The sequence below is a fragment of the Sceloporus occidentalis genome, unplaced genomic scaffold (genome assembly GCF_023333645.1).
Source record: "Sceloporus occidentalis isolate IW3139 unplaced genomic scaffold, rSceOcc1.0.p SCAF_6, whole genome shotgun sequence".
NCBI classification, from domain to species: Eukaryota; Metazoa; Chordata; class Lepidosauria; order Squamata; family Phrynosomatidae; genus Sceloporus; species Sceloporus occidentalis.
Window position 1 is genome coordinate 117,473,711 of NW_028316986.1, and position 17,111 is coordinate 117,490,821.

General features: G+C 40.3%; 1 protein-coding gene across 2 annotated transcripts in view; it reads left to right on the top strand.

The window, feature by feature from the left end:
• LOC149311292 (transcription regulator protein BACH2-like) overlaps window positions 1-17,111 on the top strand; it is a 246,561-nt gene that overhangs the window by 122,113 nt on the left and 107,337 nt on the right. For both annotated transcript variants that reach the window (XM_089530723.1, XM_089530724.1), the window contains exon 2: window positions 3,443-3,597. The gene's annotated coding sequence lies outside the window, so the exon portion shown is untranslated. The remainder of the gene's footprint in view (window positions 1-3,442; window positions 3,598-17,111) is intronic.

The following is a 17,111-nucleotide window of genomic DNA, read 5'->3' on the forward strand; positions in this document are numbered from 1 at the left end:
AGTCTTTTCCCCATAGCCCCCACCTCTTTATGGCTTGACTTTGTATTCCATATCTGCTGTTCTTTCCTATAATGTACAGTTGCCCCTCCATTTTCCCGGACTTGGAATCTGTGTCCCTCGCTCATTTGTGGGTGGCAAATGTAGGGGGGCAAAATTGGGGAAGCACCATCAGGTACCTCCGGGCATGCACCACCATTCAAGGCAATGGGGCTTGAATATCAGCGATTTTTCATTTTCAAGGGGTGGTGGTGGTGTCCAGAACAGATCCCTCATGAAAACGTAGGGGCAACAGTAATTGTAAATTACATTTATACTGTACTCTTTATATACTGTATCAAATATTTTCCAGTGTGTTTTTCCAGGCAAAAATAGCAATTTTCTTAGGCTAGAAATAGGTCACATGTACACATAAACATTTTAACTGTGTATCTTGTTGATTGTTCCCCCCTCCCCAACTTGTCTTCATCTTATTTGTATTGTTCACTGAGGAAATCCAGCCAAGAAGTGATGATAGGGGTTGTTGGGACAATATCACAGTACTGTGTAGCCATACATGTATATGTATACAATGGCATCAAAGTGTCGGGGAGATGTGAAGTGAGCTGAGAGTAAAAAAATATAATGTAAATGAACAGGCAAACAATTTCTGAAAAAAATAGGAATAGTTGTCAAACAAGGGGTCCATTTTCACACACAAAGAAATTCTGGTTTAGTGAAAAATAGGTAATTTCAGTTGAGGCTAGATTATTTGCTTATTCAGTTATTTGAATTCATTAGGGAAATGGCTTTTTTCAGGCAACTTTATAATGATTGTCTCATTGGTTACTATTGTTTCTGATTTATAGATGAGGTTTGCTTTCTACACATGCATTTAGTTACCAGCATATGTATATGTGTATGTTTGGATTTATATAGGTATATGTTTGGATTTATATAGGTGAAAGAGCCATCAGAAAAGGGAGAGCTTTCATGTTACCCCAGGTGAAATGCTTTTCGATAGACCCACTTCATATATTTGGTAGGATGCAACAGATGATGAGAAATTGGCAGTCTACATGTAACAGAGCATTGTTCACAATGCATCTTGTTCAGAAACTGGAAACATGATATTTTAGACTCCCAGAATCCTCCAGCCAGTAAGAACATATCCTTCGCTACTGTATAGCTGAAAAAAGACATATTCAGACATTGTCCTCCAGAGCAAATTAAACATGTAGTGAAGGGAGGGAAGAGGCATCATTAGGGAGGCTGTGGAGGGTTCAGGTTGCACCAGGTGATACCCTAAGGGGGCTGACACCACCTGCTCACCAAACATCTGCCTTTTGGCAGAAACGGGCTGTAGTGTTCACCTGCATCCCTTTAAAACACTGGAGCTCAGTAGAAGAGATGGGGAGAGTAGGGGTAAGGCTCAGTGGGAAGAGAATGGAGATGCCCCCATTTTTAAAAAAAGGTATAATTTTAAAATTTAATTTTTCTTTAAAGCATGACATTTACCAAATTTTTGCTTTAGCCACATGAAACTATGTACACTTGGCCCTCCACATTCATGGCCTTGACACTCACAGTTTTATTTATTCGCAAGGTCAAGGCCAGGTGCTCACATACTCCTCCTCTTCCCTCCTGGGCTTTTCCCCTAAGGGGAAAAGGCCCAGGAGGGAGAAACCAGGAAGGGTGCAAGTGCCAACCCTGCCCCTTTCCCAGGCAGATGGTTGCCTGAGTAAGGCAGGCACCAATCTGCCTGGGAAAGGGGAGGGGATGGATCCATCCCTCCAAGCCTCTTTCCCAGGCAGAGGGATGACTGCCTTGCCCAGGCACCCATCCACCTGGGAGCCTTGGAGAAGATGGAGCCATCCCCTCCAAGGCTCTTTCCCAGGTGGATGGGTGCCTGCTTTGCTCAGGCACTGATTCACTAAGAGCTAACGCTCTTTCCCCGGTAGATAGGTGCCTGGGCAAGGCAGGTATCCATCCGCCAGGAACGGGGCATGGAGCCAGTTAAAGGAATGGGAGGGCAGGGCAGGGGAGGTCTTGTGCCCCTAACTCTTGCAAATGTGGAGAGCCAAGTGTATATGTAAATATATTTAGGATGTGTATATGATATTGTAATTTAAAGGTATTTTAATTTTGCTAGTTGTTTATGCCACAACTGTTGCCATGACATTCAGTGATATACAGGAATTACTATTTATAAGTAACATTAGTACAAAAAAATGACTAAGGATTCTGTATGGTGTGGTATGGGAGAAGATAAGTTGGGGGGGGCATTATTAGTTACAGCACCTGGTGACCCCAACCCTCATGATGCCACTGGGGAGCACACAGCTTCTGCTCTTGCCATTGTCAGCTTAGGCCCCATACAGACAAGCCAAAATAAAGCTGCTTTGGGTCACTTTGGAGGTGTGCTGTTTAAATGTTGCATGCATTCTAAGAGTCCGGAAGCCGCACCAAAGTCACGATCCAGTCCTAAGGACTGGAGCACAGCTTTGGCACAGCTTTCGGACTCTTAGGATGCGTGCTTCATTTAAACAGCATACCTCCAAAGTGACCTGAAGCAGCTTTATTTTGGCAGTCTGTATGGGGCCTTAGTCATGTGAAAAGCAACAGGTCTGAAGTGGAAAGCTTCTTGGGTGTGTGGAGGCTTTCCACATGAACTAGAACTTCAAAATTGGTTTAGTTAACCATAAAAAGGAATGTTTCCAAAAGCTAAAGTAACTTAGGAAGAAAGTAGTTGTAAGAAGCATGTTACCATTTTATATTTGCTCCTCCTCTGTGTGTGTGTACATGCCTTTGACCTTACCTGTTCAATTATTTATAATTTTTAAACTTTAAAAATATTTTAAAACTTTTTAAACATATTATATTGTTTAATATGTTTTAGCTTATTTATACTTTCTTACAGTTTTTAACCTGTTTAACCTGTTTTAATGCTATTTGTAAGCCACCTGAGATTGAGATCTCATGATATAAGGTGGGAGGGGAGTACAAAATTGTTGTTGATGTTGTTACTAGGCTTACAAGTAGTTTCTTGCTAATTCCTTTGGCAAGTATCTAAGAAAGGGGGTGTGTTAGCAAAGTTTTATTTTTCTTGGTCTCTGTTCAGTTTCACATACAAAACTCTGTACCTATACAGAACAGCTAACTAACTAGTTGGGGAAAAAACCCAAAGCCACAAATGACTAACACAGGGAGATTCAAGCAAACTTCCTACTTTAAAAAAATTGTAGACTAGAAATTTTTCTGGAGTTATTATATGGCTGTTTTTTATACTTTATCAAAAACATCCTCTGAATGGGTGTTTCTTGACTCATTTCTGAGTCACTAAAAACAAAAAAGCAATAGCTGTAATTAATTTTAATTTTGGATGTTTCAGGGAGAAATAAAGCACATACTATTGAATGCCTCAATTCTCTAAACTTCTTTATGTTGACCTTTTGTTATATTTTAGGTTGCCACCAGCAAAGCTGAGCTGCCATAAGCCTGCCCTGTGAATCTTCAGGCGTTCATATCTTAATGGATTGCTGTAACCTATTAATTTTGCCATTCATCCATTTCCTTGTTTCGTGAGAATATTAGCCAGCACAGATCCTGGGAAAGTTACATGTGAGTGCCGCTTTTGATTCCTTTTTCATCAAAAACAAGACTGCACAAAAAAGATATTTCTTTCTGACTGGTGGGAAAAAAACAGACAATCCATAGAGTGCTTGTTAAAATAACCTAAAAGCTGTAATTCTGCAGATAACATTAGGCTGTGAATAAATTGATCGTGAAGTACTATTATTGTCTCTTTAAAAATTGAACAGAGAATGTAATTTTGTCATTTTGTGAGGTTCCTAAGTACTTTTTTCTGCCACAGAAAGCTTGGCACAAAGTACTTTATAAATAGCTTAAGTATTTGTCTCAGAAATGTGTTAGGTTGGTGTGGGCTTTTTTTTTAAAAAAATGTAATATTCCACTGTTAGATGTTGAAAGTATACATTGTCTAACAGATCACTTTATAAATTTTTCCAGCAGTAAGATGCAAATCAGCTAGGTTCAGTTAGTCTTGTTTTTTCCACTATTTGGTAACCCTTAACAATCACCAACTGTGGAATCTCCAGCCATTGAGATTTTTTGGCATATCAGTTTTGTAAAGCTTTGAAAAGTAAGACAGCTACAGAGCCAGCTAAATGGTAGATTTCAGACAATGACTACTGTACAAATAGCAATCAGATTTCCAAAACACACTGGAGAAATAATCCAGTTTGAGACTGTTTTAACAACCCTGGCTCAATGCTAGGGAATCTTGGAAACTGAAGTTTTGTGACACATTTAACCTTCTTTGTCAGAAACCTCTGGTGCCACAATAAACTGCAGTTCCCAGAATTCCCCAGCGGTGAGCCAGTTCAAGTGGTCTCAAACTGGATTATTTCTTCACTGTGTTTTGGACCAGAGAGACAGAAACTGATTTGGCTTAAACCACTCCATAATAAGTTGTGTGTCAAGTATGACTGTGTGTGTGTACCTTATGGACACATTAGAAGGCTGTTTAAGATGACTTGAGAGGTGCCAGTTATGCCAAAATCAAAGCAGGGATGTGTTCACGGCTTTCATTGCGGCCGCCTTTCTACATAAATTGAGAGGTCACCCAAATTATCATGGAGGGTCTGCAAGGTTCATTTTGTGTCAGAATGTCCTCACCCTGACTGCCCTAGACTGCATCCACACTACAGAAATAATCCAGTTTGACACCACTTTAACTGCCTGGCTCAATTCTATAGAATGCTGGGATTTGTAGTTTATTGTGCAGAGAAGGCCAAATGTCTCACAAAACTACAGTTCCCAGAATTCCAAAGCAATGAGCCATGGCAGTTAAAGTGGTGTCAAACTAGCTTATTTCTGTAGTGCAGGTGCAACCCTAGTGTGCCAAAAAACTTTGGAAGGGTTCTCAGAATGAGACAGGGGAAGTCAAACATTGGTGTAATATCTAAAAGTGTTTCCTTCTGTATTTTTCCTGCTACTAATTCCTTATAGTTTTTCCCTCTCTTTTAACTGGATGTCAGCGCCAAAAACAATATGTCAAGAACATAGGCTGCATATGTTTTTCAATATAGAACTGTCCTGATTGAATGTGAAGAAGGCACTTAGCTTTTCTGTTCAAGTTATATAACTAATTCCATCATACTGTATTTAATTTGGATGTTTCTGAGTAGACTAATGAGAAGGTATATATATATTTTTAAAAATAGACAGCAGTGGTGGTTGTATAAAAAAAACCACAAAGATATAACAAAATCCAAAATCCACAAAACAGTAATATTGTTATTGGGCCAATTAAAAAGCACGAAAGAAAGATATGCTTCTTTCTGTGTGCATACAAATTATATTCTCTGAGTACTAGGCCAGAAGGCTCCTATTTCAAACCACTGAATACTTCATATGAATATGTTTTATACTGTGCTAAACTCTCAGTCCGTTCCATCTAGAAATGTCAAATCTGGCAGCAGCACAGCAGAGTCTCAAATCTTCTGTCACCTGCTTGCTATGCTGGAGGTGTTGGGGATTGAACCTGCAGAGCATACATTCTCCCACTGATCAGTGTCCCCTATTCTTCCAAAACTCTTAGGCATGGCTTGAGTTTATGGATAGTGTTCTGATATGGTTAAAATATGTGTGTAACACCTATTCAACCTATAATGATGCATTTATACAATAATCCATTGTAAATGAGCCAGTGAAATGTGGTGGTTTGAGCATTGGACTACGACTCTGGGGACCAGGGTTTGACTCCACACTCAGCACGGAAACCCACTGGTTAAACCTAGGCAAGTCACTCTCTCGGCCTCAGGGAAAGATAATGGTGGCAAACTCATTGTGAACAATCTTGCAAAAAAAAAAAAAAAAAACCAACCCATGGTAGGTTTGCTTTAAGGTTGCCATTGCTCAGAAATGACTTCAAGGCACCCAAAAACAATATTGTGAATAGTTTACTACAAAGGGAGAAAAATAATGTTCTGAGACTTTATCTCCTCCAAATGGCTTCTGTAAATGGTGTCTTGAACCAGCAGTAAAAGTGCTGTCCTCCTTCCACAAGAATGTGTAGCTTGGAAAATTGGAGCAGCTGAAGGTGGTCATGAAGGCTACATTCTGCTTCCTGCTAGAAAGTACTCCTTCCCATCAGTCTGTCATGCAGAGGGCAGTACCATTGTGTTTAGACCAATTCATGCATGGCCTACATGTTTTGACTTTATTTTTAAACTAACATGTATTGTTGGAAGGCATTTGCCATGCTCTGTTGCTTAATAATAATAAAAAAATACTAGAGGCAGCTCAGTGTTTCCCTGTTAGCTGTCAAGTGGGTGGTGGTCTTTGAAGGTGTTTGTTGAGTACATAGTGCTTTGGGAGCAGTGCAAGATATACTCTGCGCTTGGGAGAGCTGATTTAAAATTAGAACAACAGAAAACTCAAAGAACTTGGGAAAGACAAACAAGCTATGAGGGAGAGCTTGTACTGGTTTGTTTGGAATTTTTAAAAAAGTTTTGGTGCTCCTCTTTCCTCAGTTGTACTCCTCCCAATTTTTTTCTCTCCTGTATGAATAAGAGGAATTTGTAGATCCACTAAGGCAACTCTATGGTGAACTTATGGTCAAGTTGTATTGGAGGATCTAGAGATTCCCAGAGAGAACATATTAATCAATTCCCCAAATAATAAAATCCACAAAAGTCAAAGGTGCAAATGTCTTCCAATATATAGTCTTCCAAAGTAAGAACATATAAATGGCAACTATAGGCAGTCAAACGTGCAAACAATGTATAGGAAGCATAGATACGCTGACCAAAGTGGTGACTGAAGAAGCACTTCTCTGGCTCCTGCCTTTCTCTGGGTAGTTTCACCTGTGCCCTAATAGGGAGAGCAGTGGAGTGAAGAGAATCCCTATTATTAACTCCAATTGCTGATCAGTGATAAAGGTAGGGATTCCTCTTCCTGTGAGCCTCTAGGAGGGGAAGGCTTAAGAGGAGGAGTTTAAGATGGTATTGGAATTACTACAGGACAAATGGGGAAATCTCCATGGGTCCGGTTAGACCTGTGGCCTGGAGGTTTCTCAGCCCTAGTTTTTTACATTTGCTTGACATGGAACAGTGGTCCTTCTCTTTCCTCTCTGGGGGGGAGGGGGGCTCTTGGCTATCTTTCTACAAAGAATCCTGCAAAAGTGATAGGTAGGAGAGGTGGGATTCTGGCAGCCTGAGTGCATCTGCTTTCTTGCTAGCCCTGTAAAAGGAGAATGTTTCCCACACATTTTGTAGGAGAGTGCAGAATACAGAATGTGGAGCAGGACAAATGAAGCATGATTGAAAGGTTATCTGTTTTGCTTTACATTACTTCCTAAGAAAGGCTCTCTAGCATTCCTAGACATTATTTCCAAATTTGGTTTCTAATTTTTTAAGTTGTCACTTATATGATTTTATTTTGGGAAGGCTATAGTTACTAAACTTTTGACAGCTTTCATTGTGCTTTTTATGAAGATTCTGTTTCTGTTTCTTGCTGTTTTCTGCCTTTAATCTGTGTTTTTTTCCTAATGTGCATAAATGTGTGGGGGTTTTTTTGTCATATATTTGGCCTCTTTATCTAAATTAACAACTTTCCCCAGGTGGCTTATATCTAGATGCACTAGTTAAAAATGGACAAGCCACATTTTGCACACGTGTGTGCCCTGTATACAAGTTTCAGTGCACATGAGTTTGTACTTGAGTATATGTATCTCAATACACAGTTCTTCATGACAAACAATCCACAGTGAAGTGTGAATAATGGGACCATGTGTAGCTAAGGTCCAAAACACGCTGCAGAAATAATCCAGTTTGAGGCTGCTTTAACTGGCCTGGCTCACTGCTGGGGAATCCTGAGAACTGTTGTTTGTTGTAGCACCAGAGCCCTCTGACATAGAAGGCTAAATGTCTCACAAAACTACAGTTCCCAGAATTCCCTAGCATTGAGCCAAGGCAGTTAAAGCGGTCTCAAACTGGATTATTTCTACATCTGAACCCATCTGAAAGTGATATGAGATTTATAACCACTGTGCTTTCTGCAAATTGGGTTTTTTCATCTGTGTGTTTATGTACCGGTATGTGCTTAGAATTTAAATTCTGAGGAAAGGGTTTGAGCAAGGACTTGTGCCTACCAGTTCAAATTGCACTGTGTAACCATTCTTGGAACACTAGCAGTCATAGATAAAGATTAATAGGGTAGGATTTTTTAGTGTTTACTGAAAGGATTGTGCAGTGTCTTCACCCCCTTTGATGTTTCCAAATTTTATTATGTTACAATGTGGAATTGAAATGGATTGGCATTGTTGCCACTCACTCCTGGAACCTTCTTCCCCCACAAGCAAGAGCCATTACTTCTTTAACCAGCTTCAAAACGGAGTTGAAAACCATCCAGTTCAGAGAAGCCTTCCCAGGCATTGCATAATTGTCGCTTACTATTTGATGTTCTTTTGGTGCCTGTTTATCAAACCATTTCCTGTATTGCTATGTACTGTATATGCATTATCCTACTTGAGAGTATGTATTTTCCCTGGAAAATGATTAACCATCCATTATGAAGCCAAGCCCTCCCTCCAGTCCATCTGCCTTGGTCCAGGCCTTGGAGGTAGAGAGGAACTGCTGGACCTCTTACCCTTTCCCTCCACCACTCTCTTCTCCTTCTGTGTCATGTCTTTTTAGATTGTAAGCCCGAGGGCAGGGAACCGTCTAACTAAAAAGATTGCACGTACAGCGCTGTGTAAATTTACAGCGCTTCATAAATTAAGATTAATAATAATAATGTATACAAAATATTCAATACTGTGAAGGTGCAAAATATGTTTATTGCTGCTCAAAAGTTAAGTTTAAAAAACCCAAATTGACCTTCATTGGTTGGTTGCAGAAGTAATCACCCCCTTTGCTATGACATACAAAGTAAACTCTTAGGCAACCCCTCCCTCCAGAATTCCCCAAAATAGTTGGAGTGTACCTGTGTGCAATTCTACTGCCACATTATCTCACATTAAAGACACCTGTTCCTAGATATTTGTTGGCGAGCGTATCCAATCAAGCAGCATGAAATCCAAGGAGATATCAGAACAAATCGGGAAGCATCAACCAGGATTGGGTTATATATATTTTTTAATTAAAAATTTAAAAAAAAACTGGACATCTCCCAGAATACCATAAAATACACTATTGAAAAATGAAAAAAACATGGCTCAACCACACTGCTTAGAAAAGGCCATGTGTTCAGAACTCAGACACTGGGTTAGGAGGGCATTAGTCAATGAAGCAGCCTCAACTGAGATGACAGAGCCCATTCAACAAACAACTATCACCTAGATGATCGACAAAGATGGGTTTTATGAAAGAGTGGTGAGAACAAAGCCATTGGTGAAATAAATCCATATCAAAGCCTCTTTGGAAGTTAAATATATCTTTTAACTAAAATGATTGATAAGTTGTGATAAGTTGGAATTTCAACATGAATTTCATTCCAGAATTTAATTAATAATCAGTTACATTAATTAAATGAAAAGCTGTGCTAAACAACCTAGGAATCTTCTGAATGCAAAGCCGACTCTTCAGCTAAAGCCCAGTTCTCTTGGATTATTGCAAAATTACTTCTTGCTTTCTGTTAGTCCTTCAGCTTTGGGAAATCACAATGTTTAGGTCACAAGATCCAAACAACTCATTTTAGGTTATTATTAGAGTATAATAGTTTAGTTACTTCCAAGGTTTAAGATTTTAAACCACCAAGTAGTAAGGACAGGTTGGAAGGAGTTGGTGTTTTTTGCACCCAAATGTTCCTCCTATGTTCTACACTGGATAATGTGTAGACTTATTATCTGCCCCAGGATACTGAATATTAAAGCTCTTAACTTTGGGTCTTTTTCTGGAATCCATGTAGGAGTCATTAAACTGAAGAAAGCAGGGAGGGTAAGATGAGGCTGTAAGGGTGTTGGTGGGAGTGTTGGGATAAAGCAAAAGACATAAAGGTTTAAAAATGTGTGCATGTGCTTTTTTCTCTACAGTGGTAAGCAGGGACAAGAGAAAGGACAACAAAATCACAAAAGATGGCAATTTTCAGCTTTATTCTGGTTAGATCTTTTAGCATTGGCATTTAATATAAATCTAAACAGCTATCTAACATAAGCTTAGTAGTTAAATTTCTCCTCTTCTAATATAATTGATACATTTCAAAGTGTATTAACAATGAACTAAATGCAGTTCTACTAAACTTCCCATTTCTGAGTGCAGAAGCTAGTGTGGTTGTGGAAGGCCAATATTCAAATTCTCACCATCCATAAAAATTATTATCAAGTGGCCATGGGCAAATCTCTTAGCCATGAAGGCTTGTAATAAATGTATGTGATCTAAGAGCTATGAACCACTTGTATGTGAGGAAGTGATACAGACTGTTCTATAATATATGGAAGCTTTCTGTGTATGCTGCTACCTTATTTTATTTAAATATTTATAACTTCTCTCAGATTGCAGGGAGGGCAGGGTACAAACCATATGGTCCCTTTAAAACAAGCTAAACACTTCAAAACAATTTATAACAGTTTATCAAATCAAATAAAGGAAAATGTGCAGCTTAGATTGGAAACCAAGTCAAAACTAAAGGACTTTAAAAAAGCTTAAGTACTGTATTGCCCACGCTATATTGGCCACTGTTCATAGGTGTGCATATATGATTTATTTGCAGCTGCTCAAATATTTATTCCAGGATAACCCAGAAAGAATTTGTAGAATGAAAATTACAATAGATCAAAGCACTGGAACATGAAACATTCTACATAAGAGCATCTTTCTTTCACACTCCCAGGGTTCCTGGTTGGAGTGCCAACTATTATTTCCTAAAGGGCACTTCGCACATTACATGTACTAGTAACACCATTTTGCATGTATCCAAGAGAACTTTGTTTTCTTTCTATGGATTGTACCAGTACAGGCAGCAAGAAGTTGGGTTTGGCTGTGACTCTCTGTTCCCTGTACATACTGTAGCATGTGTGCCACTTTGTGACATTTGAAGGATCCCAGTATTTTCAAGACTACTCCGTATTTGGGGAGTATTACGTATAGTTGTGAGGATAACAATCTTTGATTTATTCTTAGTGAAAGGTTGATTGAGAAACATGGCGCTGCAGCACAAAAACAGACAGAGGGAGATGGGTCACATACACGCCACTACAATGTTGGGTCAACACAAAGTGTTGACTCAAAGTAGTCCCCACCTGGAAATAGTAGTAGCAGTAGTAGTTGTTGTTGTTCCTTACCTGCCTCTCCCTGTGGATTGAAGCGGGCAACCATAAATAACATAACATTAGCTAAAAGTGTGTGTGTGTGTGTTTATATATAATTTTAAAGCATTAGTTGGTTATACACACACACACACACACACATTAATATATATATATATTGAAAATCAACCAATGCTTTAAAATTCTTAACTTAAACATAATCTGAATAGGCCTGCTGAAAGTCTTTGTTGTTGTTAACCTCCCTGGAGTTGGCCGCAACTCTGTGGATGAGGAATCTCCAAGACTCCTTGTCCTCCACTGGTCTGCTTAAGTCCTATAGATTCGGGCCTGTAGCCTCCCTGATTGTGTTCATCTACCTGGTGTGCTCTCTCTCTCTCTCTCTCTCTCTCTCTCTCTCTCTCTCTCTTGCCCACCACCATACCTAGCATTATCTCCTTTTTGAATGAGTTATGCCTTCTGATGATGTACAAAGTACAACAGCTTTAGTTTCAGCATCTTGGCTGTCAGGGAAAATCCCATCCTTGAAAAGCCGCGGGGGTAAGCCCAGGCTGCATACGGGCTGCATATGGGAGAATGCGGTAAGACCTGTCTTTGAAGTTAAATGGGTGTGTATCCTGTCGGGAAAACGGGGGGATAAGGCATGTGTGATAATCTCCCATGTCTCACATGTTGAATTAGAGATCACAAGTACCATTTGCATACAGTCTACTTGTGCTATATTGCTTTTTTCCAATATATGTCTGAATACAGGCCCGTACCAACTTTTTTTTCACAAACAAGTAGACTAGATGAGCATGGTTTGCACACAAATGTTGGAAATTGTTCTGTAGGGAGAAGAAAGGGTTTGAATGTCTCTGTATGTAATGTTATCCAGAAGGTGCTGTAAAGTCAGCCATCTGTCTTTGTCGTGAAGAATAATAAAGCTAATGGAACTGTTGACACTTGAAGTAGGACGACATGTCAGTGAGACAGTGCTGCTCCCCTTTTAAAATGTTTTCTGGAAACTGAAATATGCAAACAGTCAAGATAAATGCCATTTGTAATCTCAGCAAATATAACATAAAAATTTGGAAGGCATTTTGCAATATACACCATAGTTTTCCAAATATTCTGGTCTTTCTTCCTTAGTGCCATTAATTTGTCCATCTTCCAGCAGAAATATAAAATACTGTTTAAGTTATTTTAACATTATACTCTCCCCTCTGCAAGTTTGTTTCCAGTGCAGTTTAAGTTTTTGCAGCTCCTAATTTGTGCTTTCCTCTTAATTCAGATGGAGAGAGCTTTACTTTGTATAATGCAGTGTTGATGGAAACAATCAAGAGAGTAATTTTATGTTTCAGGAAAGGAGGTGCACAAAGAAAATAGGGAAGATGGGGATGGGGAGGAAACAAGAATCACAAGATTCAAAGCCCTGATCTTGGATAGTCTCAAAGTTAAAAGACAACAAGAACAAAAATCATGTATATTTTATGTTCATTTATTCCAGCAGTTCTTTTATGCCTAATAATGGCGCGGTACAGACCTCCCCTTTTAGCGCTGGATTGGGGCCAGGGCAGCCTCACTTACAGCCCTGTGGCCCCAATCCGCCATTTTTCCAGGCCAAAGGAAAAGGGGTGCCCTTGCGCCTTAGGTGCCAACGGCATCCCGGCTCTAAAGAGGAGAAAGGGGTGGCCACCGTGGCCCCTTTCCTCTCTGCATTGTTACCGTGGATGTTTGGTTGCCACGCCAACAATGCGGGGCCCAAAAGGAGCTCCGTTTTGGAGCTTATTTGCGCACCGCCGCCAGGTCAGCGTAAGCAGCCTGGGGCGGTGCAGACACATCATGTACACACCGTGCCATTTGGACGCAGCGCGTGCATGATGCCATTATGCGCATTGTGTGGATGGCGCTGCATAATGATGGTGCCCCCACGTATACTAGGGTTAGGGAGCGTGCGGTTGGTGCATGCTCCCTAACCCTAGTATTGCCAGGAACACTCTGGCAGTGTGTACCAATGATAGGCTGACAGTTGCAGACTTTTCTTAAGGCTGAGTTAGTTGGATCACATTTCCACTTTTCTAACTAGTAATCAAATGAGGTGGTGGCTTATCTTGAGAAAATGGATCAGTGAATTGATAAGAACATTGCTTGTGTAGGAGAAGCTGCTGTGAGTTTGTTTGGAACTGATTCTGAGAAAGGAAAATAATGAATTATTTATTTAGAACAGTTTATAGTTTTACAAGTAACCTCCAAAAGGTTGACAAGTATTGCCTGGGGCTTTGCCTCATACACTTGGGGGCCATTCCCACTTGGATTTAAATTACTTTGCATGTCGCATTGATACCAGGTCTCTGAATCGATTCAGGCCAAGTTCCCATTACAGAAGTGTATTATTTCATTATTCCATGAATTCATGTCTTTTTTAATACAATTGTCATTCCCACTTGATTTGCACTGCTATCAATCAAATTACGGAGGTCTCCGTGGTGCTCATGGATGCCTCCGAGGGTGCAATGCTTTTTCTCTCCTCCTCCTTGGCAGGCAGCAGGAGCTGGTCCAGCAGCAACAGGGATCCTCCGCCTTTGCCTTCACTGCTGCCACCGCCACTCGACAAGAGGAACAGCAAGGCATATTCAGAGAAGGGGGAGTCTTCTCCTCCTTGGTGGTGAGGACATCAGGTCATAGAATCATAGAATCGTAGAGTTGGAAGAGACCACAAGGGCCATCCAATCCAACCCCCTGCCATGCAGGAAATCACAATCAAAGCATCACCGACAGATGACCATCCAGCCTCTGTTTAAAGACCTCTGAAGAAGGAGACTCCACTACACTCCGAGGGAGTTTGTTCCACTGTCAAACAGCCCTCACTGTCAGGAAGTTCCTCCTAATGTTGAGGTGGAATCTCTTTTCCTGGAGCTTGCATCCATTGTTCCGTGTTCTAGTCTCTGCAGCATCAGAAAACAAGCTTGCTCCCTTCTCAACATGACATCCCTTCAAATATTTAAACAGGGCTATCCTATCACCTCTTCGCAGCAGTTCAAAGCAAGCACAGTTGATTCTGAAACCATTTCAGGTGTGAACGAGGCACATATAATCCAATCAACAAATTGCTTTAAATCATAGTGGGAACGGGCCCTTGGTAAAAGCTAGTATCTGCTGCCCAGCTCCCCTGTTTATACTATGAAAATGCCATGTGATAATGCCTTGGTTTATTCCCATTGGTGGATTGCAGTTGATCTAACCTCTCTCCTGGGGTTAGGGGCCTGAGAGAAAAAGAGATGCCCTTCTTCACTGCCCTCCCTCTTGCTTCCCAGGATAGTAAAGAAAGCCACATCATGCCTTTTTCTCAATGGTTGGCACATTTTGGAGGTTCAGGAACTGTTTTGACTCTCAAGAAGACCTTGGAGAATTGCACCCACTGCCATACCTACTGCTCAAGTATATTCAAAAGTGTTTGTCCCCAAATGCCCTCTAGGGCCTATGGGGCCCCATGTTCAATTTTACCATGTTTTAGCCTCAGGAGAGGCCTTTATACAACAGGAAGTGACCCAGAAATCATCTGTAAATCACTTCTTGTTATAAACAAAGGCATCTCCAGATTCAAAAATGGCCCAAGGGGCAAAAATGGGGTGGTTAGAAAGGGGTTTTCCCCTATGTGCCCCCAAATGCTATATAGGGCAGCAATTTCTGCAAGTTTTATCTCCCATTCCCCCCATATTAATAAAGGGAGACTTAGGAGCAAAATCATTTTGGACCACAGGGCAACAAAACAGCCTTGGGGCTGCATGTATCCTATGGCTCCCATTCCCCCCATATTAATAAAGGGAGACTTAGGAGCAAAATCATTTTGGACCACAGGGCAACAAAACAGCCTTGGGGCTGCATGTATCCTATACCAGCAAAAGGGCCCAAGCTCGACTCAGGCTTGCATCCTTCCGAGGTCGCTAAAATGAGTACCCAGACTGTTGGGGGCAAATTAGCTTACTTGCTAATTAGCTTACTTGCTGTTCACCGCTATGATCTTTGGAATAGTGGTATATAAATAAAACAAATTATTATTATTATTATTATTATGGCTTGCTTTTCCCCTATCTTTCCTTTATCCTTTTAGCTCAGAGTGTACAAGGTAGTGCTGAACTTGAAACTGTCCATAGTATCGAATACCATATCATGGCCACATGGTTTAAATGGCATGTTGATTGTGGGTGTGGCCCTTAAAAACTGTTGTTTCCTGGCATTTTTGAAATGGAAATGGAAAATCCTTAACCAAACATTTGAACAAACAATATTTTTGTTATTCAAAAAGTGACACCTATGCTCTGTAGCAGGTTATCAAAAATAATGGGAGGATGGTTGTCCACTCAGTAAATTGTACCTTGGTAACAAACATTACCTAGTTCATAATCATTTGTTAGATACTGTAAAATTTCCAGTAGAATACTTAGTGAACCAAATGCTAGTCATTTATATCAAAACAAAGTCAGTGAGAGATTACTTAGAAGACAAAAACAGTGAAATCCACTTTCCCCAAGCCAGTGAAACTAAAATGCATCTCACCACATAGGTTTTAGTTTTACTGTAATTTCTACACTTTCCTCTGTACTTGCCCCACAAGGTACAGTCATTTTAGTCCTTCATCTGAGGGCAATGTGGTTGTATCTGAGTAGTGTGTGGCCCATTTTGTTTAACACTCCTTAAAAAACAGAAGAATTCAGAACTTCTGAAACTAAGTGATTTTTAGAAAAGGTAGTTGCTGCTGATGCAGCAGCTACTATTGTTAATCTGTTACACATTAGTTTTAGTTTTAAATGCTTTTTCAGTAATTGTTTTGTTAATCCCCTCATCTAGCCTCTCTTCACACTCTGTGAGGGGGTGAGGTCAGTTTTAGTCCAGTTTTGCAGATGAGGAGACCTGAGGCTCAGAGAGAGGAAGAAACAGATAAGGTCTCTCTAGTGTCTGTCCTTTTAAATCTGGAGAAGTGTGTGGAGAACTGAGGACAGGGAGAAGTGAAAAGTAAACACCATGGTCTAAGAAATAAGTGGAAGAAATTGGGAAACGCTTGTTCAAGTGGGCAGCTATGTTATCCCAGTTGCAGAAGACCAACTAATTTCCATCCATTGTGCTGCTAGGATAACCTGAAATAATTTGTCAAGTGATAGTAAGATAAACCTGTGCTAACTTTTGTCTCACTTTTTGAATGTTTGGCCTTGATGTTGGGAAGAGTCTAGTCTACATTACACATGTATGAGGCCCTGTAGAACAGGAAATAACTTTACTTCAATAGCTCCCATGTCACTGGTGTAATTTGACTGTGTATGTGCTTCAAGTTACCTGTCAATTGATGGTAATGCCATGAATTTCATAGGGTTTTCTTTGTTGTTGTTGTTGTTGTGTACCTTCAAGTTGTTTCTGACTTATTGCGACCCTAAGACAAACCTATCATGGGCTTTTCTTGGCAAGATTTATTCGGAGGAGGTTTTTCATTGCGTTCCCCAGAAGCTGAGAACATGTGACTTGCCCAAGGTCACCCAGTGAATTTCATGGCTGAGCAGGGAATTGAAACTTGATCTCCATAATTTCTGTACTTCAAACAACTACACCATGCTGAATATTCAGAGGTGATTTTTCCAGTTGCTTCCTCTGAAATAAAGCCTACAGCAACTGGCATTTGGCAGTCTCCCATCCAAGTACTAACTAGCCAGCCCTGCTTAACTTCCAAAATCAGATAGGATCTGGTGCCTTTAGGTATTTAAGCCAAAAAAACAATGTCCTGATACACTGCTGCTCACAGCAGGAAAGAGGTAGCAATATACTTGACACTGTGTTCTGAAAGTAAGTATCCATAGACATCCATAAAATACCTGTG